The sequence below is a fragment of the Delphinus delphis genome, chromosome 5 (genome assembly GCF_949987515.2).
Source record: "Delphinus delphis chromosome 5, mDelDel1.2, whole genome shotgun sequence".
Taxonomy (NCBI): Eukaryota; Metazoa; Chordata; class Mammalia; order Artiodactyla; family Delphinidae; genus Delphinus; species Delphinus delphis.
In genome coordinates, this window is record NC_082687.1 from 94,955,432 (window position 1) to 94,983,023 (window position 27,592).

Consider the following 27,592-nt stretch of genomic DNA (forward strand, 5'->3'; position numbering starts at 1 on the left):
GACACGGGTTCGTGCCCCGGTCCGGGAAGATCCCACATGCCGCGGAGTGGCTGGGCCCGTGAGCCATGGCCGCTAAGCCTGCGCGTCCGGAGCCTTTGCTCCGCAACGGGAGAGGCCACGACAGTGAGAGGCCTGTGTACTGCAAAAAAAAAAAAAAAAAAAAAGTTCTGTCTTGCAGGGTTCTTATTAGATGAAAGATAATATCTTACCCCACTTGTAAAGTCAAGGCATAAACAAATGCAATACCATCTGTTAGGAGGTAGATATGACTATATTGAGCGGATATAATTCTAGCTGAAATTTAAAAAATTATTGTGGTTTTTCAGTTCTGGTGGCCTTATCACAGGTACAGCCATATTTACATTATAGTCATGAATTTCCAAAAAGGGCTTTCAGATTCCTGTTATCTTTCCTCCTAATTCTTTGAAGCAGCCTGATGCCTCCATGCTGTACAGCTGCAAGCAGTGAGCTCCCAACATGTCTGCAGCCATCTCTTTGTATGGTTCCCCTCTCGCTTGTTTTTCATCTTCTTTTGCTCTCATCTTGTCTTTGTCAATGGTCTCCCAAAGTGGAGTGCTTTCACTCTAGGAGTTATGCGGTATTAGAAGCTTTATACTTCTTTATTTTTTCTCACTGGTTTAAATTTTCTGCTTTTTTGTGTGTATTTTGTCATGCATATAACTTATTAGTACAGTTTTATACCTATGTAATTTGCATACAGTGCAGGTATACACTGTGCTCAAGATTCTTTTTTTTTTTAAGTTTTTATTGAATTTGTCACAATATTGTTTCTGTTTTGTTTTGCTTTTTTGGCCAAGAGGCATGTGGGAATTTAGTTCCTTGACCAGGGATTGAATCCCCAGCATTGGAAGGCGAAGTCTTAACCACTGGACCTCCAGGGAAGTCCCCTCAAAATTCTTTTTAACGATGGTGCACAAGCCAAGAGCGTCAGCGTTCTGCTGACCGTTGCTTAGTCTTGGCTGTTCAGGTTGAGCTCTTATTCTCCCAGTGTTTTTCTGGTCATGCATTTGCATTTTGGCCTTCCCCTAACCCATGCTGGCCCCCTGCCCTAGCTGTGTCCCTGAGGACTCCAACCCCAGGCAGTGGCCTCTTGCTCAGCATCCTGAAAAAGCAGTGACAACAGTCCTACTTCTTTGAGCAGAAAGGCTACTTGGCGACCCTTTACGACCTTCGCAAGCCTTAGCAGCCCAGGGATTCTAGGTTGGAAAACTTTGGTCTTATTCAACCACATTCTTTTCCTTTTTGTTTACTGAGTGTAAGACAAATTTCATTCAAAATTTTTTAAAAGGTTCAATGAGCCAACCAAATATTGCTGAAAAGGTGGCCTATAATTTAATTTTGACTGGTCTATCACAGATTCTTCTGTCCAGCCTACTCCTGTCCAGCAACCCAGAAGGTTGCCCACCGTATAAAAAGGGTAGTTTTGCCAAGTTTCTGTTCTCAGTTTCACTCATGAACCCCTCACCTCGAGCTATTTCGTGGACCTCCTTTCATCTCACATATGGCTGACTCTCCATCCACCCTCCTGACGCAGTTTTTGTTTCTGTCTTTGTTTTGTCTGTTTGCGTTTTCAGCATCTTGTCTTCCTGGGTCTGAACTGGATTTCTCTTGACAAGGACCCAGATCTGCTCCTGGGTTGCTTAGTAAGACTTTCTTGGGAATGAATTGCCCAGGTCTTCATGCCCTTTTACCTACTCGGTCATTGTTCTCACCTCATTTATCCCAGTCCTTTAGGTGATGTCTAATATTTTTTTCAGCCTCTCGCCTTCATTTCCATCAGATTTTCTCAGATCATTTCATTTATGAGTTGGGAGAGACTTCAGAACTTATCGAGCCCAACACTTTTATTTTCTCAAAGCATGAATTAAACAAAAGGACTTGCTCCAAGCTGTACAGTGAACTAAAAGGAAAGCTAACCTTGGGTTTTAGGTCTCCTGATCTTTTTCCTGGATTTCTTTTCATTTAGCTAACATTCCCAAAAAGTTCTTGCTCAAAGAAAAGGTTCTGTGGTCAAATACATTTAGGTAACAATGGGTTAACCAAATTTAAATAGGTGTCTTTGCTGCAAGAGTTTTTTGAGCCCTTAAGATGGAGATCCGTAAAGTGAAACTCAGAGGAGGGTGGGCCTGCACTATATTCAAGAATTCCCAGCTTATTTGAAAAGAGAATTCTATATTCACTCAGAATTACACTAGATAGTGTTCCTTACGACACTTGGTAAAAGTGACGCTATCATTTCTTCAAGGCCAGAGGTCCTTGAATATTTTCATGGGCAATTAAGTACTCCTCAAATACACATTTTTTTTCTTTTACCCACACAAAAGTCTTTTTAATAACAGACTACTTGATTCTTGAACCATCTTTACTGGATGAGGTCAAAGTGCAAGGTGTTAAAAGAAGATGGTCTGATTCAGCTTTGCATTCCCCCCCTCTTGGGGAATACGTGTAGGATTTTTGGCATTGTTTTGTGTTTAAGTTGGGTCCCTATTTGTCAAACCTTTAGATTCTGTTTATGAATGTCGAGGTTAAATGGAGGTGAAACCAAACAGTTCTAGGAAAGCCAAGAGGCAAATGCTCACAGTTAATCCAAGTCTGTTCTCCGGGCATTTAGCCTTTCCTAGCATTAGCACCCAGCCACTGTTATTAGCACACAGACACCCAATCACCCCATGTGCATTAGCCAAATTGGCTGTGTTGATTAAAGATACAAATTACGTGATATGTTTAAATATCAAAATAAGATGGATTTAGCTTGACAGGAGAGCATTGCTTTGCTCTGTGTGTGTGTGTGTGTGTGTGAGACTGACAGAGAGAGAGGAGAGATGGGATAAGTTAACTGCAAAATCCCTATTTTGCAATTTTTAAAAAAGCAGTTTCTGGCAAAAATCTATTTTTCACTATCTGCCACGGTATTACAGGAAGATTATTTTAAAAAATTAGTGTGACTACCCTGTGAAAATCCTAGTAAGTGTGAAATCAGTTAAGAAATCAAATAAATTAAACATTATACTTGCCAAGTGGGACGTTGCAGTATACTGATGAGTATTACACATCTTCAGCTTCTGGGTCACTAGAAGTGATTGTGTGATTCTTGCTGGAACCATGTCATTTTAAGGAACACTCTCATTTAGTAAGGAGGCGTCTTTAATGGAACAAATAAATCGTGTATCATCTTTCAAAATATTCTGCACATAGGAATGATCATTGGGCAGAGGAAGGAGTTAGTTATAAAGGGCTTTGCAAGATAGCTGAATTATTTTTTATCTTTCATAAAATTCATAAAACAGGGTGGAAGAGGTGCAAGAATATCTGCATTTAGAAGATCATAAAAATGATAGTGAAGTATTATACTGACTGTTTAGCTGTAGTTAATGCAGCCCACACCCCTTCATCTCTTAGGTTTTTATCCTCATCGGCTGCCGAGATAAGCTCTCTACACTCAAACTGCATCAGATATTCACCTTGGGCATTGAGGGGCAGGAGTGACCTTCCAGGATCCCTGCAGCCATTTATTTTTAATTACTTGCTACAGGAGAGATTAGCAAAGTCCTCACACCATCCAGCTCTTAAATTCTCTGATGTTTCCTCTAAGGAAAAAATGCATATACAATAATTAGATTTCCTTGACCCTTTCCCCTTATTTTATCATGGATGTCATCAAACACCAAGGATTGTAAGATGCACCACTGTTTTATGTACCACTAAGAAAGAGAAAGGTTTCTGCTTAAACTATAACGTGTCATTATTTACAGGATGCATCATAAGTTTGAGATGTTAAAATTTGAGAAAATGTGTTATCTTACCATCAATGAAATATGAGTCTTGATTTCTGGACCTGCGTAGAAGACTTTGTAGCATTTCCAGTGCTATTTGGAGTTAGCTTGCCACCCTGATATCATGGTCAGTGACATGTACAAGAGGGTTTAATTTTTATTTGTAATTACCTATGTATCTGAATCTTTTAAAATTATTTAACTTTTCATCTACTTAGGATTTATCTTCCTAATTGGATTGTAAGATTTTTTTTATTAGGTTTTCCAATGTAGCCCATAGTAGTGACTCTTATAGCATGTGTTGTTAGGCATTTCATTTATTCATTTGTTCATTCATTCAACAAAAGCCTGTGTATACTGAACACCCACCTACTGTATGCCAAGTCCTGTGCCAAGTAGAGGGAAGCCAGTGAACACGGCCCAGTGAACATGATCCTTTTCAAGGATCTCACTCGACAGTGGGAGAGGCAAACAAATATATCATCACAGTACAGAACGTGAAGTGATGTCATGTAGTGGTCCAGGGGTGCATGGGAGCACAGAGAGGGTCATCTATTTGAGACTTGGGTCAAGGAAGGCTTCTTGGAAGCAGTGAGGAGAGCCATACTGTGGGGGGCTGGGGGGTGGAATGTGGGTGTCAGTGTTCCAAGCAGGAGCACAGCAGGTGCAAAGGTCAGAGGTATGGAGAAGATGGAGAGTTTATGAAACTGGAAGAGGCTTAGCAAGGATGGAGCACAGGCTTGAGAAGGGGGTGGGGAGATGGGAAGTAAGGTTGGACAATGGAAATAGGTATCAGATCATGAAGATCTTAGTTCTTTGATGATTTACTCTGTCACCTATATTGTCAGTTGGTCAGTCAACATGCATTTAGCCTCTTTCATGTAGTTCAAAAGGAAAGAATTGTGACAACAAATGCTTACATAGCACCAAACACTGTTTCAAGTGCTTTGAATAAATTGAGCTATTTAATATTCACAGCAAACCGTAAGGCGAGTACTACTATCATCCCATCTTTCAGATGGGAAAACGGAGGAACAGAGTGGTTAAGTAAGTTGCCTGAAATCCTCCCACTTAACACCAGTCCATAATTCCTTCTGATGATCAGTGACAGCTCCTGTGCTCATCACAGCTGTGCGCCTCCGGTAGCTTGTTGGGGTGATGATGAACGGGTGGGCTAGAATTCTCTCTTCTTACCATGGCGGGAGATGAAGGCTAACAGGAGATGAAGGCATGCTGAAGTTGCGTCTAAATGGAAACAGTAAAGAAAGTAGCTTGCTTTCCAATATCGATGATGGAGATACCCACATAGGAAGGGACACCAGCCCAGGACCTGCTCCCACCACTGGTCTTTATAGCTGAAGAAACTGTAAGGTTTAAATCATATGTATCTTGGGGCTATTTGCTACTTGAGTTTGATTTTTTTCCCTTGTACCGTCTAAGCCTTTATTAATTATCTTTTTCATGTATTAAAACAAAAACTCCATATCAAGAATATATAAAGAAATATTACAAACCAACAATAAAAGCTAAACAACCCACTTAAAACTAAACAAAATATTTGAGCAGACCCTTTACAAAGAGAGATATACAAATGGCCTATGAAAATATGCTCAAATCATTACTAATCAGGAAGTCCAAATTAAAGCCACACTGACTAAAATGGCTAAAATTCAAAAGGCTGACAATACCAAGTGTTGGTAAGTATGCAGAACAACTGGAAGTCTCAGCCATTGCTGGTAAAATGGGAAATGGTACAGCACCTTTAGAAAACAAGGTGAAAACAGCACCTTTAGCAGTTTCTTAAAAAGGTAAGTATATACTTACCATATAACCCAGCAATCACATTCCTTGATATTTTCCCAAGAAAGATGAAAACATATATTAATATTGATTTCAAAATGAACTTTCATTCGTAGTAGCATGTTTCAATAAGTATGAATAGGAAATGAACTTGAAAGGTAAGGATCTTATAATTAATTTAGAAACAAAGGCACATGGTTTTCCTTGGTGACATTTTTCTCCATGATGTTATTTGATCTCTTCATTTTTACTAGGGAAGGGGCCATCAGTCCACTCCTTCCTTCATTCCTGTTTTTTAGACATTCTATCAGAAAGCATGCATTTGGAAGAATACCAATCTCTTTTAAGTTAGCTGGTAATCATGACTCTCCAATAACCTACAATCATTACTAGGTGGGATAAATATGAAAAATTGCAATATAAGTAATTTCTTAGTTTCACAAGTTTGAGGAATAGATTTCCTTTTCCTATCACTGCATATTATCACAATGACAAGGAAAGGCACCTAAATCTTGTCCAGCAGAGGAGAATCCCGGGAGGTGATCTCAGGCAGGTTCAGAAGGTAGAAACCTTTACATAAGGTTATAAAATGAGTGTTGGGTGTAAATAAAAACTAAATTCTAAGCTGACCTCACTAATTTGTTTTCATCTTCCCTTGTTAATTTTATTTTGTGTATGACCTCACCTCCATTTACTTTGCTGGAAGCTTTTTTCCTTGAAGCTGAGCCAGTAGTTAGCACTATGTATTCTAGTTGTGTTCTAAGATTCTCTGATATGATATAAATCTCACTTCTAAGAGATGTGATTTTTAACAAGTCAGGGTGCAGTTTCCTTTTAAAGACTTGGCTAAACGTGCAGTCATTTTTAAAGTGATAATCTTTTTCTTTGGGGACAAAATGTGATTTACATTTTTCAAAGTATTTTTACAAACAAGATTATTGATTGGACTTCAGAATAGGCTCCTAAAATCCTGATGGTTGACATTGAACTTGGGAGTAATGAAAAGAAACACAGAAGCCACACAATCCAGCTGATTTCCTGCTGAGACTTGAGACCTATTTCTTAATGTGTGGATGTCTTTGCTGCCACCAGTAAAAGGAGATGGGCTGCCTCCATCTTCCCAGTGAGTGCCTGTTGGCTCCTACATGTGGGGACTGCATGGAGCCTGGAAGTTGCATCCAGAAGTCCACAGCTAGAGGTCTCTGGTCAGCCTGTTGCTGAATGGGTGACCTTGGGTTTGTCACATAAACTTGCTAAGCTTCAGTTTTCTCATGTATAACTAACGGGGTCAGCAGTTGTGGCAGACACACATAAGGTGACTCCTAGTGAGTCACAACCTTGTCTCTCCCTCTGTTTGAATGTAGGAGGAGCCTGTAAATTGCTTCTGGCCAATAGAAGATGGCAAAGGTAACGAGATGACATTTCCTTGCCCAGGTTATGTTATATAAGGCTCTGTCTTCGCAGGCTGAAGAGAGAAGCTACCCTCGCCAGCTTTGAAGAAGTAAACTGCCATGTTAGCAGAGGCCCTATGGAGATGGTGCTATAGACTGGATGTTTGTGTCCCCCTACCGCCTAAATTCATATGTTGAAACTTAACTCCCAAAGTGTTGGTATTTGGAGGTGGGGCCACTGGGAGGTGACTGGGTCATGAGGGTGGACCATGAATGGGTTTACTGACCGTATAGAAGAGACCCTAGAGAGAGCTCCCTGCTCTTTCTGTCATGTGAGGACCCAGTGAGAACATGAGAAGATGGTCATCTATTACCAGGAAGTGGGCTCTCACCGGACATCGATTCTGCTGGTGCCTGAAAGTTGGACTTCCTAGCCTGCAGAACTGTGAGAAATAAGTGTTTACTGTTTAAGCCACCCAGACTATGGTAGTTTGTTATAGCAGCCCAGACAGACTGAGACAGTGGGCCCCTGTGGCAAAAAACTACAGGCAGCCTCTGGGGGCTGAGAGCAGCCCCCAGCTGACAGATAGTGAGAAAACAGGGCCCTCGGTCATATAGCTTCAAGGAAGTGGGAACTGTCAACAACTTGGATGAACTTGGAAGTGGATTCTTCCCCAGTTGAAACTCCAGATGAAAATGCAGCCCTGATACCTTGATTGCAGCCCCGTGAGACCCTGAGCAGAAGACAGCTAAGCTGAGCTTGGACCCCTGACCCATGAAAGCTGTCAGATAATAAATGTGGGGTTTTTTTGGTAATTAGTTAAAAATGTTTGTTATTTGTAGTAAAGTACCCACAGTATACAATTTACTCTTAACCATTTTTAAGTTCAGTAGTGTTAAGTATATTCACATTGTTGTGCAACCGATCTCCAGAATGTTTTCATCTTGCAAAACTGAAAACTAGATACCCGTTAAACAGCAACTCCCCATTTTCCCTCATCCCCAGCTCTGTCAACCACTATTCTACTTTCTGTTTCCATGAATTTGACTAATCTAGGTAATTCATAAAAACAGAATCATACAGGATTTTTTCTGTGTGTGACTGATGTTTCACGTCGTGTACATCTTCACAGTTCATCCAGGTTGTAGCATGCGTCAGAATTTCCTTCCTTTCTAAGCCTGAATAATATTCCGTTATTCAGTGTATATATGTATATTCTGAATAGTATTCCAATCCACATTTTATTTATTTATTCACCTCTCGATGGACACTTGGGTTGCTTCCACCTTTTGGCTATTGTGAATGAATGTGTTTTTAAGCCTCTAAGTTTGTGGTAATTTTTTTACCCAGCAAAAGAAAAGTAGTACAACAATAAAAGTACTACACAGGGACATGGTAAAGATTAAGAAATAAAGTTTATAAACCAGAAAGTGTAATATAATTTTATAGTGAGGTCACATCATCTGCACATTCAATTTAATAGAACTAAAGGTCACATCATCTGCACATTCAATTTAATAGAACTAAAGGCTGAAAAAAAAAAGGGGAATCAAATTATATTTTAAAAAGTGTGACGGGGCTTCCCTGGTGGCGCAGTGGTTGAGAGTCCGCCTGCCGATGCAGGGGACACGGGTTCGTGCCCCGGTCCGGGAAGATCCCACATGCCGCAGAGCGGCTGGGCCCGTGAGCCATGGCCGCTGAGCCTGCGCGTCCGGAGCCTGTGCTCCGCAACGGGAGAGGCCACAGCAGTGAGAGGCCCGCGTACCGCAAAAAAAAAAAAAAAAAAAAAAAAAAAAAAAGTGTGACATAATCCTGCCAGTCACTGCATGCGGTGAGCTTGTGCCGTGGAGTGGGCTTGAAAAGGGAAGAGTGAATCTGTTGGTTTCAGCACCTCTAGCTGAATGAGGTTCTAGTGTTTTGGGATGTATGCTTTTTATGCCTTATAATAAATTACCTCGAACATAGCAGCTTAAAAACCACACATAATTATTATCTCAGTGTCTCTGAATCAGGAGCCCAGGCACAGTTTAACCGTGTTCTCTGTTTTAGGGTCTCATGAAGCTGTAATTGAGGTGTCAGCTGGGCTGCCTCACTTCTGGAGGCTCAGCTAGAGGAGACTCTGCTGCCAAGGTCACTCATATTGTTGGCAGAATTAATTTCTTTGTGGTTGTAGGACTAAGAACTGAAGCTTTTTGCTGGCTGTTGGCTGGTGTCTCCCCCAGCTCTCTGCCACGTGGGCCCTCCACAGGCAGCTCACCGCATGGCCGCTTGTTCCCTTAGGGCCTGCAGGAGAATGAGCATCTCTAGGACAAGTCTGTCAGCAAGATGGGGTCCTACATAATGTAACGGAACCATGGGAATGACATCCCATTACCTTTGCCATGTTCTACTGGTTAGAAGCAAGTCACAAGCCCTGCCCACCCAGCAGGGGAGGAGACTATACAAGGGCATGAATGCTGGGAGATAGGGATCATTGGGGGTCACCGTTAATCTGTCTGCAACACTAGTTAGGCTAGAAATATGGATATTTCGCTTAGGAGGGGCCTAAAACATAGAACAGTCCAGTGCTTCCCCAATCTCAGATATACATATAGAGAGATGGAGTTAAGCAAAACAAAACAAACCAAAAAAAGGAAGATCCCTAGAGACCTCTCTAAACCCTCAGAATCATTCTGACAGGTGGAATCCAGGCAGCTGTAGTTAAAAAAATATCCACAGTGATTCAAATGTGTAGCCACGGTTGAAAACTACTGATGTGTCTCAATCCCGCCTTTTAGGCACAAGACACTTGGACTCAGAGTGGGAAAAATGTCTACTCCCAAATTACACAGGATATCCGAGTCAGAGGCAAGCCTAGAACTCAGGGTTCTGAAATTTCATTTTGTGCTTTTTCTGTTATGTTACGCTGTCTTCTTAACTTGGAAGTTGTGGACTACATTTTACTTCTTCTCAAGCTGCTGGGGAAAAAGTTCACTAGCAAACTTCTGATTTTCAGTGGTGTGCTGGAGCTGGCTCCCCGGCTCCTGGCATCTCTCTGAGCTCCTCATCTGAGTTATTTCACAGTGGCAGCTCAAAACTGGTCATGGTAGAAATATTTACACCATGGAAATTGGCAAACTCTATCGTTAGGCTTCTCACCACCGACTCCTCCTTGGACAGCTGGCAAACCTTTACCAGCACACCGCTGTTATTTTAATTTAAAAAATGCAGAACGTGTTGTACAATAAATATTATACAGTTGTGTTTACTCTTGGACAAAATGCAAATATAGTTAAGTAAATTAACACTATGAACAGTAATGCAGAATGTGTCTTCCTTCTGAGCCAGACACTATTTTTTTTCTGATTCTTTTTTAAAAACTTTTAAAACTTTTTAATTTTTGTTGTTGATTTACAATGTTGTGTTAATTTCTGCTGTACAGCAAAGTGACTCAGTTACACACATATATATTCTTTTCCTTATTCTTTTCCATTATGGTTTATCACAGGATATTAAATCTAGTTCCCTGTGCTATACAGTAGGACCTTGTTGTTTATCCATTCTATACATACTAGTTTGCATCTGCTAATCCCAAACTCCCAATCTTTCTCTCTTCCACCCCCCTCCCCCTTAGCAACCACAAGTCTGTTCTCTATGTCTGTGAGTCTGTTTCTGTTTCACAGATAGGTTCATTTGTGTCATATTTTAGATTCCACATATAAGTGATATATGGTATTTGTCTTTCTCTTTCTGACTTACTTCAGTTAGTATGATAACCTCTAGGTCCATCCATGTTGCTGCAAATGGCAATCGTTTCATTAAGCCAGACACAATATTAATGCTTAATGGATGTTTGGTGGATGATGGGATGAACCATTTGGGAGTTTATTTCCCACTTTTCTTGTCTGGTTGTGTTCACTCGGCAGGTTGTTAATTTATCCACAGAGCAGTCAGATTCTCCACCCTGCGAACTCTGTAAAGTATGACTTTGATTGAATTCGAGGTGCGTCTCTATACTCCAGATTCCTGAAATGGAAGTTTATGGATCCCTTTACCTGTTTTTCTGGGCAGAGTCTTTGGTAGTCAGGGGGCAAACCCAGAAAATTGTTTACAGAAAATAAATTCTGTTGGACTCACAGAGTGAAAATTTCCATCTACTTCTGTCCCGAGGGGGGCCTTGAGGAAGTGTTTCTGTCAGTTCTGTTTCACAGCTACGAAGTGTCACTGCTTTGAGCTTTGATTTCATGGGAATCTAGGAGGTCTGAAGCCCCAGGATGGAGCAGTAAGCTGGACCATCTCTGAAAACAGTTCTGAAGAATTTTCCCTTAATGTGAGGGCTTTGTTCATTCCGTGACTTGCCAGGGCTTTTGACTCCAAATTGTGAACCATGAACTTCGTATAGATCTTTCTCCTTCCCCCTCCTACTTATTGATCTTCTACTGCTGTGCTCTTGTCTCTTTGTTTTTGAAGGAAGTCAGTATGAAGAAAGAGGCAGCATGGTTTAACTGAAAAAGCACAGGTTTGATGTCAGACAGACCTGCATGGCTCCACCACTTACCAACTGCGTGACCCCTGGGTAAGTTGCTCTCTGAGCCTCAGTCTTGGAATATGGAACCAATAATATCTGTTCTTCAGGGTTGTTTCTGTTAGGAGGATCAATGGAAATTGCATGTAAAATGATGAGCCATGTGCCTGGCATGCAGCAAGTACTCAGTGAACGGTAGTTCCCTCTAGTGGGGATTCCCTGTAATAGCAATAGTAAATTTTTGTAGAACATTTGCAATTTATGAATATTCATTATTCAGAAATTCGCAAGCATGTATTTCATTTTATCTTCACAACACCCTCTGTAATTTAGGAGATCAAATCCATCCTCAATGAGGCTTTTATTGATAATTTTATCTAAGGTTATCTCACCTACCCATTGTGATATCTCAAAGCCCTAGTATATTTTCTTTGCAGCGCTTACCATTATCTGGAATTACATTATTTATCTGTTACATATTTATTGTTTGTCTTTATCTGTTAAAATGTAAGCTCAAATGTGGGAAGAAACTTTGTTTTGAACTCAATTGTACCTCCAGTGCCTGGCATGTAATAAATAATCAATAAATATTTTTTGAACGGATGAGGTAAGTACTATTACTATCTTCATTTTGCCCCACAAAGAAATACAAACTTAGATACGTTAAATGAATTGTCCAAAGTTATGGAGCTACGAAAATGTGGAAAGAACCTGGATTGGAATTTGGATTGTTGAACTGTAGAATCCAACTTAATTACTCCCTTACCCAGGCTTGTGTTCCACAGGTGAAGTTTTTACAGAGAGTGTGTTTCTCAAAGTCATTGTTAGGCTACATTATGAGCCCAGCATTGTAGTAGGGGATGTGAGATTTAGGAAGGAAGCTTAATTCAAAGATCTTTGCTTTGGAAGATCTTATATCCTAACTGGGAAAACAAAGTGTACACCGTGACACAGAGAGCCACATAAGAATACGCTTGGTTAAGTGCTCAGAAGTTGAAGAGGCGGGTGTGTGGCTGTAGCTCATCAGAGATGCAGCAATAGTAGGCACAAAAGCCAAAGTTGCTTTATTTTTCCAAGTCCTCTCCAATTCACTGTTCACTTATCCAACAAACATTAAATACTTACATGCACTGCACTTGTTATGAGCTTTGAATATATAGAGGAATAAGTGATGGTCCTCCAGACGCAAGGAGTTCATGGTTCATGGGAAATGCAGACATATGCAGAGTTAGTTATGATGCAGTATGTTAAGTGTAATTATAAAGATTTTTCATAGGGCGTCAGGTACACCACAGGGAGAGGGAAGAGATAGGGTCAGCAGGTAGCCAGGGACCAGCTGAGGAAGGTCCATTTTTGATACATTAGAGATTTTTGGCTTTGTTCTCCAGGTCAGTGCTTCTCAAGTGGGGGTGATTTTGCACCCCTCCAGGGGACATTTGGTGGTGTTTGGAGACAATTTTGATTGTCACAACTTGGGGCATAACACCAAGATATGGTTAAACATCCTATAATGCAAGGACAGCTACCCACAACAAAGAATTTTCTGGCTCTGAATGTCAACAGTGCCAAGGTTGAGAAATCCTGCTTTCAGAAAGGGAGATGGGTTATTGCAGGACTTTAAATGAATGAATGGCATGCTCTTGTGTTAGACAGTATGTATGGATGGTAGATTTGAGGGGGCTTGAGGCAAGAGGATAGGTTCCTGCAGCAGCACAGAGAGAACCCGTGAGTGTCTGGACCAGGGCCATTGTAGTGGGAGGGAAGAAATGGATTGAGGACTTGGTGATTGGATGAGAGTGGAAAATGAGAGAGAGTGGTCAAGTTTCTGCCTTGTTTGCTGCAGCCTTTACCTGAGGTCAACCCAAGAGTAAGTCTAGATGTTGGTGGGAAGCAATGAGATTGATTTAAGCAAGCAGGTTGGAGCTCCCCATGGGTCACCCAGGACATTGAGCAGGCATTGGGCATGCAAATCTGAAGCTTAGAGAAATATGCCTCTGGAGTCATCACTTAGAGCAATGAAAATTGAATTACTCATCTGGGGAGGTTGTAGAATGAAAACAATAGTGGGTTCAGAATATTACTCTCAGAAATACACACCATAAAGGGGCAAAAAGAAGGAGAAGAACCCTTGAAAGAGGGTAGGAGGGTTAGGAGAAGGGGCTGTCATAGAAGCCGAGGAAAAAGGGTTGTATGAAGAAACGAATGTTCAGCAGAGACCAATGTTGCTGACACAGTTCCTAAGAGAAGGATTGAAAAGCATCCGGTGAGTCTGGCAATTCAAACAACATGGGTGACCTTGGGGAACGCATTCTATTGGTTTGATGTCAGCAGAAGCCAAGTTTCAATGGGTTGAGGGGTGAATGGAAATGATGGAAGTGCAGATAAGAGAGAGTAGATTATTTTTTCTAGAAATTTGACTGAGAAGGGAAGGAGAGAGAAAGAAGTGAGGTTAAAGAGGATTGCAGACACCTTACATCAGTTTGGTTATGCCCAACTCCTTGGTTCTTTTTGGTTAATAACAGAGGCCACCAAAATGTTGGCATGTATGAGGGTGACCACTATTCTCTTACAATCTCATTGCCAGGTTATAATGAAAGCAAGTGTTAGACCAAATTCTTACACACGTATAAATATGTATTCATCAAGCATATATTGTCTAGCAGGCAAGACAATGCATTCAAATTTTCTGAAAGTCTCATGAACTCCGACCTTTCTGAACTTTTCAGTGATATGAACTTCACTTTGATGAAAGGTTCATGTGAGGCTGACAACTGTATGCCAGAGGTATGCCATCTAGTTATTATCGGGCAACCAGAAGTCCTTCAACCCAGTAGCAGGACACTGTTAGAAATCAGCTCTCAAGCACCATCTCTACAGTTAGAGGCTTGTTAAGGTCTTATACCCTCTTTAGGCATGGGAAGTGTGATGGATTGAATAGTGTGCCTCCAAATTCATGTCTACCTGGAACCTCAGAATGAAACTTATTTGGAAGTGGGTCCTTGCAGACGTAGTTAGCTGAGGTCATAGTGGATTAGGGTGGACCCTAAGTCCAATGACTAGTGTCCTATAAGAAGGCTGTGTGAAGATAGTGAGACACATGGGGCGGGAAATGTAAAGATGGAAGCAGAATTTGGAATGACGCAGCTACAAACCAAGGAACACCAAGGATTGCAGAGAAATACTAGATGAAGCTGGGAAGAAGTAAGGAAGAATTCTCCTCTAGAGACTTTAGAGGGAGCATGGCTCTGCCCACACCTTGATTTCAGACTTCTAGCCTCCAGGACTGGACTTTGTGGTACTTTGTTATGGCAGCCTTAAGAAAGTAATATAGCTGGAGTGTCTCTAAAATAGTTGTCAACTCGCATATCTTCTTGAATACTGTGAATTTTACCAGTGAGAGTCCCTTTCTGATATCCCCGATGCTAATTAACAAACCACTGATTTCACCAGTGATGGCTCATTTCTGACTCTCATGATGTTAATTATCAAAGCTTCTGGTGTTAACTGAGATGAGGATAATGGAAATGCTTACACAGTAGCACCCTCAAGAGTGTGAGTTCCGTTTAGAAGGATCCTGGAGTGAAACTTACTGAAAACGTGCTTTGTGCTGCACTTTCTATGCTGAAGTATTTTAAATTACGGGCGCCGTTGGCAAGGGAGATTTATATTCTAGAAGAGAAAGATATGGGCTTAGCGGGGAAATTCAGAGGTAAGGAAGACTTGGAAGGTCAAGTTACCACAAGCAGTGGTAACTGATATTCATTGATAAACTTTTCCAATCAGTGGAACCACCAGGAGCCTCTTAATGTGTTTTTCTCTTTTTACTTTTGCTAGAAAACCGTCTTCCTTTTTCCTTTTCAATTCAGTTTTGGATTTCTAAAAAAAAAATAATCACAGCACAATTAGTATCATATACAGTGTGGTTAACTTATCCCAGTTTGCCTGGATCTCTCCCCATCTTAGGAGTGAAATTCCCACATCCTGGGAACCTCCCCAGTCCCTGGCAAATGGAGACAGTTGGTCACTATCTCCATATTTGTTTGAACAGAATTCCCTGCCCATTTTCTGTCCCACCTCCCATATTTTAAAACTAAAAATAGTAAGTAAATACTAAGAGCCTGTTAGTTCCTGCTGAGCCCAGGGAGGAAGGGGTAAGAAGGGGAAAGTTACCATCCAAGGACACTCTGGCAAACAGCCAGCCACAATACTGTCCTGTCTTTTGCTGCTGCCTGTAAATAACTGCTGAGCTTCTGAAAGTGTCATAAAGCCCTAAAGATATGGAGCCATTGATTGGTTTAATCAATTTGCTGAATTCCTCAAACTTAGATCTAAGTTGAAGGACATTGATTAGAAATTCTTATAACACACAATGTAGATCAATTGACTGTAAACAGGTATGTACTGAATGAAGATCAATCATTTGCAGGATAGAGTTTTGTTTTCCCTTTTCTACTGTCCCTGAGCATTTCAAGAGCAGAGTAGTAACTTCTAACTTACATTGAACTTAGCTCCCTGGAATGCAATTGATAACTAGGCAAGAGCATAAAGGGATTCCTCAAAGCCAAAGAGGGTACCAACTGAATACAGTAAATTCATATCATTTAAGTGATTGAAGAACACTTTAGGCCCTCACTCTTTCTCTGTAGATTATTACTCTTTCTCTGTAGATTATTGTTTTAAATTACATAATTTAAAGACCTTTGTTATCCCTTTTTAAGCTCTCAGCAGTTTAGTAGTGTGGATGCTACTGGAAGGTGGCCAGCAGAAGGGAGAGGTGCCCACACACCCAAGAACACAAAGGAGACAGAAAAACTGTGATGTGCAGTCACAGAATATGCAGTAGTTTGGGGGTCATTTAGTTTGGAGGCACACGATGCTATAACCCCTGATAAAATCTGAGAGTATCATAATAATAATGACAGACATATAGCACTGATGAGGAGATTCTAGACTTAGAAACTGAAGACCAGACCCTGACAAATTCACCCTGTAAGGCCAATGAACTGATCCTCCCTGGGTGGAGCTCTGACTGTGTGCCTTTTTTTCAAACTTCAGTTCCACCTACAAACGAACAGATGTGAGTGTCAAAGATAGGAGTAGAGCATTCAAGAAAATGAGGTGAAACTGAATCTTTAAGTAACCCAATAACAGACTATGATCTGTAGCCACTAAACTGTAGACAAATATCCCCCCCTCTGCAGTCCCCAAACAAGAATGGCAGTACAAGATTAATGCTTTCCAATTTGGAAAGTGATCATTTGTGGATTTTATGGCATTTGGAAGCGGGGATGCAGCTGTATCACCAGACTCATTTAGGCAGAAGCATGTGTGACATGATTTGGCCAAGAGCCCTAGGCAAACCACAATAACAGTTTAGAGATATGGATTAAATTGCAGATCTTATTATATGCAATAATTTCCCCAAAGCTTGTTGTCTGTCTACTTTTGATCCCTCCTTGTGATATCCTTCCTCCACTTTCCATCTGGAAAACTCTCTTACTCAACAGTAGGACCAGCTCCCATGCCTCTTCTGAGTTTGTAATTTATCGAGTTAAGTGTCTGTCCCTTCCACGAGATCAAGGGCTGACACTTTTTTTTTTTTCCTGAAAAAGGCCAGATAGTAAATATTTTAGGCTTTTTGGTTTATCTGGTCTCTTTCACCCCTACTCAACTGTGCCACTGTGGCGCATAAGCAGCCCTAGAAAATGCACAAATGAATGGGTGTGGCTGTTTTCTAATAAAACTTTGTTTACAGACACTGAAACTGGAATTTCATATAATTTTTCTGTGTCACAAAATAGTCTTCTTTTGATTTGTTTCAATGACTTAAAAATGTTAAAATCCTCCTTAGCTTGTAGGGCATGCAGAAACAGGCAGCAGAACAAATTTGGCTCATAGGCTATAGTTTGCTGTGTTTGTTTTCTATTGCTGTGTGACAAATGACCACAAATTGAGCAGCTGAAAACACACATTGATTATTTCACAGTTTCTGTGGGTCAAGAGTTTATGTACAGCTTAGCTGGGTCCTCTACTCAGAGTCTTCAAAGGCTGCAATCAAGGTGTCAACCAGGCTGTGTTTTAATCTGGGGGCTTGACTCAGCAAGAATCCACTTCTGAGCTCATTGAGGCTGTCGGCAGAATTCATTCCCCGTGGCTGTGTGACTGAGGGCTCTGACTTTCAGTTCACAGTCAGCTGTGGTTCCTTGCTATGTGGGCTTCCTCAACATGGCCTCGTACTTTATCAAGCCAGCAAGAATGAAGCTTATATGATGTAACTTAATCATAGGGAGTGATGTCCCATCATCTTTGCCATATCGTGCTGATTAGAAGCAAGTCACAGATCCTGCCCGCATTCAAGGGCAAGAGATTCTGTAAGGTCATGAATGTCAGGAGGTGGGAATTGAGGGGTCTGGCTATTACACCAACCCCTTGCACTAGTTGATGAGTTCTGGGGACAGGAGCTGTGGAAGTAACTATGCATCATTTGGTATTTTTAGCATTTAGCCCAGGGTCTGGCACAGAATGGGTGCTCAGTAATCACTGATTGAAAGAATGCCTCGATGGTTGCTTACACACACTGAAAACAGTAGAATAAAGTTCTTGTAACTCTCCAGTAAAATAGTCATGAATCAAGGCTGCTGATAACACTAAGATATGTCTGTGGTAAATAGGATTTTCAGCAGAAAGCTAAATTTGGCCCACATTCTTGGATTTGGGTTAAGAGCGCAGTTGAGTTCATCGTGTACCAAGAGGAATTTCCACGTGGTGAATACTCCAGCCACACTCCATCCAATCAGCCTGAAAACAGCGTTGAAATAGGGGAATCCATTTTAAAGCTCTAAGCAGGTTGCAAGTATGGCAAAAAATATCCAGAAGCAGTTTTATAAGACATGCCAAATGCAGCTTTTCTGGTGTTTATATCCCTGAATGAGTGTAGCTAAAAACACAGTGAATTTTAAGTAAAGCCTACGAACTTTTAAGCAATAATAGGAAGTAAGTAAGAGAGAGCTAGAATATGAAGTCAAAAGTCCAAAAAATAATGATACTGAAGTAGGTGTCTATGAAGTGAACATGACCGTAGGCAAAAGTTTCCAAACTGACAGACTTTCCCCAAAGCCTCAGTTACTGAGAATTTTCTGATTGAAACACATGGAGCCACAGTCTCAATACCCTTCTCATCTGCCAACTTTTATCAAACACCTACATCTATTGCCATTGATTGCAATTTCTGTTGCGTTATCCATCTAATTACCTATGTATCTCTTCGACTTCTGTTTTATGCTTTACCCTATTATTTCCTTTCACATTCAGAGAAGGATCTGGGGTGAGAGTTCCCTTATATGTGGTTTGTTTTGCATCCTAAATGGAACAGATCGTTTCTCTAAGTGCACATCTGGTTGTGGACTATAAAAGGGCTCAAAGTGGACTTGCCAATGTAAAGCAAGACTTGGCTTTCCTTTTCTTTTGGGGAAAGATCCTCTTTTATTGAGATTAAGAAGAATTTTCTTTTAATGAATAAATCACAAAAGTCAGAGCCTGAAGTTTTAGACTCAAATAGCCCAATGGCTTTTTGACATGAATTGCTTTGGGTCAGCATCTTGCCAACTCTGCCCTTAGTGTCACCTTCCCAACTCAAGGTGGTAGAATGGATGGTGTCCAGGATGGAGGGTCAGAAATTTGGGTTATAGCTTGTGTTCTTGTCTTGAACCCTCAATTTCTCCAGGCCTGTTACCATATCTGTTCTTTGAGATGACTGAACCAGGTCATCTTTACGTCATCTTTACGTCTCCTTCAAATTCAAACTCTATAATTCAAGGGTTATCATGAGAATTTATTAAAAAATTTTGGTGTGTTCAGATGATGTTTACTTTTTTGTTTATTTGAAAAAATTAATTTGTTATTTTTGTCTTAATAAAATGCATGTTCAATTAAAATTATGCCTTTATTAATGAAATGCATACAAGAAAAATACCTTTGCGTTATATATCTCTAACTCTTCATCTCCTATCCAAAGACACCAAAACAAGTCTGTTTTTAATGAGATTTTTGATAAAATGCTGTTGCTTGGGAACCTCATTATTATATAACAGTAGACTGGACCATCCCATACTAGACATTGGGATGAATTCATCAAAGATGAATAAAACATAGACTCTTCCCACCTTAAATCCATGCTCCATACTGTTGTTGGACATAGATGATGCAGGAAAGATGTTTCATGTTACTGTCCCATTTAAAAACTCTTCAGTGTTGTCCTTGGTTTCATCTGTTTACTCAATAGATTTTCATTGAGTGTTTACTATATTCCAGACATTGGGCTTGACATTGGTCTACAGAGTGAATGAGACAGACAAGGTACCTGCCTCCATGGTGATGACTTTTCTAGTGGGAGAATTCAGGTTACAAACCGGTAAACAACAAATAAACAAGATCTTTTCAGATTGCTACAAGTGCTTGAAAGAAATAGAACCATATGTGAGATAGTTAATCTTGGTCCTAATTTACACATGTGATCAGGGCATCTTCTCTGAGGAGGTTCCATTTGAACTGATCCTTGAATGATAAGAAGGAGGAGACAGGGTACAGTAGAACCATTAGATGTAAAGGGCCTGAGGTAAAAAATACCTAGATATTTTTAAAAGAAAAAAAAATAAAGCAACAGAAACCAGTTTCTGAAGCTTGGTAAGCAAGAAGGTGAGTAATATGAGAAAAGTCAGACAGGGACCAGATCATATCAGGACTTATAGACTAAAATACTTTTTCTTAAATGCAACAGGAAGCCATTATAAGGTTTTAAATGGGTGAATGCCATGACCTGACATATTCTAAAAGGATTATTCTGGCAGCTCTGAGAATAATGATTGTGTGTACATGCTGGTTGTAGTGGAGAAAAGGGAGGGAGTTGGGAAGAGTGGCAGAGGGAGAGAAGTTAGGAGATGACTGAGGTAGAAGAGTATGAGATTTTGGTGGCTTGGATTTAGAAGACAGAGAGACATGGGGCAGTTTGATATAGAGTTTATAGATAGAGGTGGTAGGACTTCTTGAAAGACTGAATGAGGGCACTGAGGGAAGGGAAAGATAAGGATAATTCCACGTGTTTGGCTTGAGGAATGGTAAATACTGGTGTCATTTACTGAGATGGGAAAGACGGGGGGGAAACAGTTTCAGGACAGAAGGTGGACTCAAAGAATTCTGGTGGATGTGATATGTTTGAGATATCTTTAGCTAATTCAAGTGAAGATGTGAAGTAGGCAGTTGGATATGCGAGGGAAGAAGGCAAATTTGGCACTTGAGAGAATATAAGTGGTATTTTTATCCAGGGGCTAGGTGATGATTATCTAAGAGGAAGGAGAAGATGACTAAGAGAAAGGGGGCCTTGGACAGAGACATGAGATACATCAACATTTTTGGTTAGCAAGTCACAGAAACCAAGTCAAACCGCTGAAGCATATAAGGAAAAAAAAGGAATTTATCAGAAGGATTTGGGGGTATTTCAAGTGACCAGAGGCAAGAACTAGAAAGGATGTTTCATGGACTCTAGATATCCTTCTTTTTTTTTTCTGGCTCCTTCTTTGCCAGGCCCACTTGTTTTATTCTTCTCATCGTGAAAAGATCTTTGTATGCTTCTCTCTGTGCATGGCCACCACATAGCTTTTACATTTTCATCTCTATATTCAAGAGAACGTCCTGGTCTTATTGGGAGATTCTCATACCAATTCTGAATTTACTAGAGAAGATCTGATTGGGTCACATGGGCACCATAGTCAAATAAGCTGTGCCCAGGAGGGTCATGTGATAGAAGCATGGCTGCTGGGAGCTTAATCCTGTGGATGAAGATGGGCTTCTCAGAGAAAGTGGGTTCCTGTCAGTTGGGCAATTACTGCCATCATCACCTGGGCCATACAGTCTTGCTTATCTCAACTTTGCACACTAGTCACATGCAGTTCTGATAGCTTCCTCCATAGTTTGTGCTGATTCATGTCGCCATGCCTTTCCTTAAATGGTTGCTGACAAAAAATCCAGGCCCATCACTCTTTGCCCATCTGTCTCAATCTGCTTAGGCTGCCATAACAAAATACCATAGACTGGATGGCTTAAACTATAGAAATTTATTTTTCACAGTTCTTGAATCTGGAAAGTTCAAGATCAGGGTGCCAGTGTGGTTGACTTCTGGTGAAGTCTCTCTGGTTTGCAGGCAGACACACCTTCTCATTGTGTCCTCACATGATAGGGAGAGAAAGAGAGAGAGCAAGTTCTCTGGTATCTCTTCTTGTAAAGACCCTAATCCCATTGTGAAGGATTTACCCTCATGACCTCATCTAATCCTTATTACCTCCTGAAGACCCCACCTTCAAATACCATCACATTGATGGTTAGGGCTTCAACATACGATTTGGCGCGGGAGACACAATTCAGTCCATAGTACTGCCTAACTCTCCCATGCTTCAGGGCTCAGATCCCCTGCTGCTTCCTCCAGGAAGACTTTTTAGATTCTCAGGGCTCAGGTATTGTCCTTTCAGATTGAAAGCACCTGGGACACACATGGATCAAAGCACTTACCATATTATGTTCAAACTCCTTGCTTACATCCTGCGTCCCCTCCAGGGCAGGGACTGTGTTAGATTCATTACTGTATGCCCAGATTCTGGCACACCAGAGGCTTTCAAAATGCTGTTAGAGCTCAAGAAACAGCTAGTTGAGGAGACAACACCAATGAATAAATCATGATACGGTCTGATCAGGAAGCAGGTTCAAGGTGCAGAGAGAAGAGATTATTAATTCTACCACTTGGGGTGGGGGATGGTTTCTCAAGGGCTGTGATTCTGAGCTGGGATCTGGAGGGTGTTTAGGAACTGGTCCATCAGACTTTGGTGTGTGAGGGGCTGGGGGGATGGGATAGCCCCTCTAGTACTTTTCGTGGTATTGGGAACATAAAGAAAGACCTGTCACAATCCCTGCCTTTGGGAAGTGCATTTTAATTAGGTAGAGGGTGGTGAACTGAATCAGAAAGCAGGGCCGCCAGAGCTAAGTATGGAATTATTTGCTATTTGCTGGTAAGAAAACCGTCCAGTAATGCCACAGTGGTTTGCCCCAGAGAAACAAATGTATCTGCAAAATGATTGGTAAGAGGGCTCACCCAGCCTCTTCCCCCTGCCTGCATGAGAAGGCCTAGGTAAGCCTGACCAGGGGAAGGCCTGGACCAGCCAGAGGAGGGTTAAAAAGAGTAGACTCTATGGGCAGGAAATGCTCATTCATATGCTTTGTGACCATTGGGAGCCATTCCGTAGTAGAACTTTATTCATAAAATACCAGTGGTAATAACATGTCCACCAGCCATCACTGTAACTGGGCTTGTTATTTGCACCTTGTAAAGCATAACACGCACACTGTCTCACTTAGTCCTCAGAACAGCTGTCAAGGCAGGCGGGTGGGTTGGTGGGTACCTAGAGAAAATTCTCATTTTCCATCTGGGGAAAATGGGGCTCAGCCAAGGTGAAGGGACTTGGAATTCTCTTTCCCCAACATTCCTGGCTGATCCGGCCCACCTTTCAGCTTCTGCTTAAATGTGATTCCTCAGGGGGGCCTATTCTCACCACTCAGTTTCAAGCCTGGGCTTTCTCAGGGCAGCCTGTGCTTTGTATGGGTTTTCTATTGCTGTATAACAAATTGCTACAAACTTGCTTAAACCAGCACACGTTTACTACCTCATAGTTCCTGTGAGTCAGAACCAGTTGCCCAAAAGAGCCTGGTACTTAGGTGCCCAGGAAGCATGTACTGATTGAATGAATGCCTTGCTCAGGATCCACTGCTACTTATCAGGTCGGTCTGTCAGCAAAGCCTCTGATCTTTTCAGTGCAGTCACTCCATCCTATGAGCATAAAAAAAAGATGAAATATTACGTGGAAGGAACCATTGTGCTGCCTGATGAAAGGCACTGGAGACTGTTCTTCTCAAGATTGTCAAGTTAAATTGTTAATTGCTTGGCAAAATGTTGCTTCTGGAGAATGGAGAATTGACTTTGATGTCCACTAATTGATGTAATGAATTTTCTTCAACTTTATTTTCTATTTGTCATCAATTATAATGGAAAGAGCTCAAATATTTGAAAAAAATTTAAAAAATTGAGAGAAAATTCTATTGTTTTCATCCTCGCATGAACTTTTAGCCTTAGAAGACATGAAAGCCAGTCAGGATTTAATAAATAAAATACCTATCATGGTACAGTGGAAAATGTCACATGGAGTAGGTTTGAACTCTAGTTCCAACTGTAGCTCTGTGACCTTAGGGACATCTCTTAACCTCTCTGGACCTCAATATTCTCTTATAATGCTTCCTACAAGGCAGGGTTGTGGTGGTTTTTAAGAGATAATGTGTTTGAAGGTGCTGATGTTTTCTAGGCTCTCAAAAAAATGGTAGCTACTTTCTTTTCTCACCATAGACTATAGAAGAGTTAATTAACTAAAATAATGAGAAAATGAAATGTGGAGAGAAGGCAGGGACTATAGCTACCACTTCCCAGTCCTGGGTTAAGGAGAAATATGCCCTAGAGCTCTGGCTTAGGGGTGGGGAGGAAGGGGCAACCTAAGGAATACTACCCTCCGAACACTGAAGTGGGGGGTTGCCTTTGGGTCGCTGCTGAGACCAGAGCGGTCCTCAGCTTAGCCAAATTCTTGTTCTGTTATTCACTGGGGCATTCCAGAAGCAAGTGGGGAGAGTGCTCTTTAGCAGAAACCACCAGATCACAGTCAACTGAAGAGGATGCTGCATTTTTACTACTCATTCTCTGTCAGGCAGCTTGGAGCAGAGTGCCTACATGGCAGGATAAAGTTTGAAACATGAGCTTGTGTTTTGTTCTCCTTGTTTTCTCTCTCTGTTTCAAGAAGGGGATTGAGACTCCAGCTTCCTTTGCTTCCAGGGAAATGTGCTTCAAAGTTGACTGAAGACAACATGCTATTTTGGCTTTGGTTTACGGTGGTCTCATCGGGAGTTAGAGAGGTGAGTGCCTTTGGGAGCAGGGAGGCCAAATCTCTAAGAGGAGAGGAGAAGTGGACCCAGGACTAGAAAGGGACAGGGGATTGGTGGTTTTGTAAGTAGTTAGGACCCATGTTCTGTGCCTTCAGAGTACCTGGGACAGGAGGGGGCAGGACCTCAGAGGAGGGAGGCCATGAGGGGCACAAAGTTTAGGTCTCCAGTTTCAGAGCTTCCAGGCCCAGCCAAGGCTCTCACATCCAAGCCTGGCATGTGAGGCAGATGCTTTTCATGCTTTGCCTGCATCTCCAGACCCCATTGCTTCCCTGTGTTCCTGCAGGCTTCTATCTGCCAGTCTGTACATCTTTTTGGCATAGGTACTTCACCTGCTCATGGAGGTCTGCTCTGCTCTCCATCAGAGTCAGCCAAAAGTGCCAGAGAATTAACACCTCTGGGAGCAGCCCTCTTTCAATGACTCTAGGGAGTCGGAGTATAAATACCCCAGCTCCCTCACCTCTTAGTTAGGACACTTAGTTAGGAGGGGGATATTTTGCAGCATTTCTCATAATTTTTCTATGGGATTAAGCTCCAGTTGCCCAATAATTTAATTGCTGTCTTTCCCTCCCTGCCTTCCTTCCTTCCTTCCTTCCCTACTAGTGGTACCTGTACCTCCTAAATAAAGTACCTTCCCTCAAGTCCTTATCTCTGGGTCTGCTTCTGGAGAACCCAAAATAAAGCATCTGGGAAACAATGAAAGACCCCTTTCCCTCATAGCACTACCCAAGGACATTGAACACGTCAGCAGTGCGTAGACCAAAGACTGGAGGAGTCTTCCTGAATTTTCTGTTGTGAGATAGATCTCTGCACCTTCCCATAGAGTATAGTGGAGGGGGTAAGGATTCCACCTAAGTGACCATCAGGAAGAATGGTGGAAGACCAAAATGGGCAAAGATTACTCAGTGTTCTGTCTGAATACATCCTTCCTGCTTATCTCCGTCTTTCATTGACTTTGAGTTATTTTATAACTGTAAGTTGTAGAAACCTGATGCTAGTGAAAGGATTATTGTTTACAGAAATGCAAGTCAATTATGCCTGGTGGGATGCAACTGATTATTGCTATGTGGAAAGATTCATTTTGTATCCATTTGTAAATTCACTTTGGCATTCCTTACTTGTCTAAATAGGTGTAGTTCTTTGATCTCCTCTTTAAACTGGTTCTAATGCCTTGCCTTATTGGTTCATTATTTAATAAGTTATAATGAAAATTTTAACATGTATTCATTTTATATTTGTATGAAAATCATGATTATATACTGAAAAATTTGTTCTTTAAAATGATATTAAATTTTCTCCAGCCTAGTGTGTTGGGTGTGGAGTTAGATTTAAGAAGGGCTCTGGGGGGGATGCATAGGAGCTTGGTAACACTGATCGTTGCCTTCAGGAAAGGAAACTGGGTGACTGGAGACTGAGGTAGAAGGGGAAAGTTTTGTTCCCTTTGAATTTCGAACCGTAATCTATTCAAATGAATTTAAATTATCAAGGAACTACTAAATAAATTAAATTAAAATTTAATTTAAAGTAAAGCTTAAAAGAAAACCCCACCAAGATATAAAAAAACATTAGTATTTCTAGTGGCCTCTCTGGGTCATGCCTTTGGAATGGAGAGAGGGTGGACAAGTTTTTACTTATTTTGGCTTTTAGGATTTCTTTTGAGGGAAACTTTTAGATGTACTACAAATATTGAGAGATGGAGAGATTAATACACATATTTTGGACAAGGATAATCTTTGTAGCTGTTCACAAGCGTAGCAGGTAGGAATTCTCCACCAAATCAGGTGTGCCAAACTGTTATTTTAGTTTTTCTTAATCTTTTCCCCCATGTTATAGGTTAAAAGGCTTATTTTTCTAAGAGGTAACACATTCAAATAGTGCAAAATTCAAAAGGCATACAAGTTGTAAAGTGAAAAGGAAAGCATTTAAGTAGATGATAGTTTTTTATTTCAAAAAGTTATGCAATGTTGTTTGATACATGGTGTAACTGTGCTTGTTTTAGAATAACTGTAATAATGTCTATTTCCTCCTCAGAAGTGGATGTCCTTGGCGGGGGGGGGTGGGTGTCGATTGTGTCTTGTCTCTCACACCACCTGGCACAGACCTCACCATTCAGGAAGCCACCTTCTTCATTGAGTGTCTAGTATTTTACCTTTGGTGGAAACTAAGTGATTTAGTGAAAGTCATGCAGGCTTTGTTAGCTAATTGGAAAGGAAAACAAAGTTGTTTTAATTGTATTGAAGTTTAAACAATTAACAATAATGTTTTTTGGTTTTTTTTGGTCAAGGTTTAATAGTTGAGTAACTTATTCAGTGGATGGTTTACTTCCACATTCTGACAATAAAAGCAAATTCAATTCCAATTTCAACTCATTACTTGTCGAATGCTTTAAAAATGTAATGTGCTTAGATAAATGCTCAACAGCTATATAATGGGGTGTTGTTTTGGTTTTGTTTTCTTATGAGTAGGGATTCCAATTTTCCTTTTGACTGACTGGGTAAAATAAAGTAATAACATTGATTTTTATTATAGGATGTTAAGTACCTGATGAAAAGGCATGTTACTTAAACTAAAATGGTGTAGATAGACTGGATTTTCCCCAATTCTTACTGATGTGTAAAGGCAATTAAAGTGCTTACCAGATTCTGGAACTTGAGTTTTAACCTAGAATACTCATAATTCGCCTTCATTTCTGTTTTTTTAAATCCAAATAGCTTTACCTTAAATTGCTTAGTTCCTTTTAATTGCGTCTTATAGTTCTTTCCTTATAGATAATGACATCACTTTTAAGCTTTTTTAAAAAATAATTTATTCATTGAAACAGCTGAAGTTGTACCTTGAGTTAGAGCTGCACATATTCACATGTATTTATTTAGTTTAAAATTTTGTGTAAGTACTCATAGATTCAGAAATTCTAACAAACCTAAGCATCTAAGTCTGTTTATCTGTAAAATTGGGGTTTAAGTCGCTGCCTCAGAGATTTGTTGAAAGGATAAAATGACATATCTATGTAACATTCTTAGAATATTGCCTGGCACAAAATAATTGCTATATGTATGTGATGATGATGATTATAAGGGAC

At 40.8% G+C, this 27,592-nt stretch overlaps 1 long non-coding RNA gene across 1 annotated transcript in view; it reads left to right on the plus strand.

The window, feature by feature from the left end:
• LOC132426062 (uncharacterized) overlaps positions 1-27,084 on the plus strand; it is a 126,718-nt gene extending 99,634 nt beyond the window's left edge. Inside the window, exons 3-4 of the long non-coding RNA XR_009519583.1 lie at positions 11,436-11,541; positions 24,407-27,084. This is a non-coding gene — a long non-coding RNA (uncharacterized lncRNA). The remainder of the gene's footprint in view (positions 1-11,435; positions 11,542-24,406) is intronic.
• The last annotated feature ends 508 nt before the right edge of the window (positions 27,085-27,592 follow it).